A 1,812-nucleotide genomic window follows, 5' to 3' on the forward strand; every position below is an offset into this window, starting at 1 on the left:
CGACGCCGACGACGAGCGGCGTCGGGACATTGCAGATGCGCGCCGTTTATCGACGTGTTCTCTGGAGAACGAATTGTTATTATTATTGTTATTGCTTTTTATTGTTGTTGCTTTTTCCGAATGGCAGCAAAACAACGAAGCTGTTCCAAGTTTGGCTCGATCATTGCTGAATAAACACAAATAAATTTTTAGAATCGCGAGTAAAAATTATAATTGTGTTACTCATAAATTTTATAACTCTCGTTAATTTTCCATTTCTAATCAAAATGTGCAATATATAATTACAGTATATGTTTTTATTTTATTAAAGTCAGTTTAAGATATATCGATCAAGCATTCATTTAAAAACTCGAATACAATATGGATATTAATTTGTGTAGAAAGATCCATACAGAATAATCTTTTTGAAAGTTATTATACTTGAAGATTTTCGATTGACCCATATTTAAGCGAGGATTAAACACGACAGCTAATTTCGCAATTAATTTTATATTTCTGTATATTTAAACAATAGCAAAATTTTAAGATTTCTAAACCATTGTTAAATAAAACTCTAATAAGAGATTTAGATCTACGATGAACGAGATATAATATTCCGACGTCAAATACATAAAAATTTACTGTCCACATTAGTATTATATCAACTGTGTCAAGGAGCTTTCAAGTATTAACACTTATCAGACATACTGTGTCAATTAAAATCAACTAAAATAAAAATTAAAAAATGTAAGGGGTTTTCTAATATGATGTCCACATGAGCTTCCAATTGTCGATCAATTTCAATAAAATTCAATTATAGAGAAATAGGCTCGTATAAATGTTACGCAATAAATTAAAATGTCAAGGCTTTTATTATATATAAACGAACAATATTAGTTAATAAAATTTAAATTATATTCACATACGTATAACGATAAAAATCTCAAACGTTTCGACTTACAAAGTCTTCATCAGTGATTAACAAAAAAACATATTTATATAACCCCTAACAATGTCAAGTACGTTCGTTGACATTGTTAGGGGTTATATAAATATGTTTTTTTGTTAATCACTGATGAAGACTTTGTAAGACGAAACGTTTGAGATTTTTATCGTTATACGTATGTGAATATTATTTGAATTTTATTAATTAACTAATATTGCTCATTTATAATAAAAGCCTTGACATTTTAATTTATTGCGTAAAATACAATTAATTCTGAGATTTCGGAAAAGAAATTTATTATTATTATTAGTATTATTATTGTATTATCATTATTATATATATATTGTTTTCTTTCCGTATTAGTTCTTTATTTATAAATTAATCTAAAGTATTTTTGACTAAACAGTTGGACACATTTTTCTTCTTTATGCAATAATTTAAGAATTCAATGTTCAAAGCAGCACTTTTTACGTCACAAAATAAATTCAACAAATGCATTATCCTCCAAATCTTCCAGACAATTTCAACATTGGCATCGCCCTTAAACTAGCAATAGTAGAGGAAAACTCTTATAAGTGCGGAGATCTTTTTGCAGTACCTACTTCAGAAAAGTTCTCGGATTTATGAGAAAGTTTTTCTGTTTCACTACCGCTCTTTATTATTATTACTACTACTACTATTACTACTATACTATGTTTGTTCAATAGTCATTCATATTATAATATTACTAGTGAAATATTTCTCAAAATTTTTTATATAACTTTAGAATTTTTCAGAATTTCTACATATTTTTATAACTTTTTCGAAATTTCTCAAATTTTTTAATACGAATTCAAATACTTGTAAAAAATGTCTTCAGATTATATATATATATGTATATATATATA

Source organism: Trachymyrmex cornetzi, unplaced genomic scaffold (genome assembly GCF_001594075.2).
Source record: "Trachymyrmex cornetzi isolate Tcor2-1 unplaced genomic scaffold, Tcor1.1 scaffold927, whole genome shotgun sequence".
In the NCBI taxonomy this organism is placed as follows: domain Eukaryota; kingdom Metazoa; phylum Arthropoda; class Insecta; order Hymenoptera; family Formicidae; genus Trachymyrmex; species Trachymyrmex cornetzi.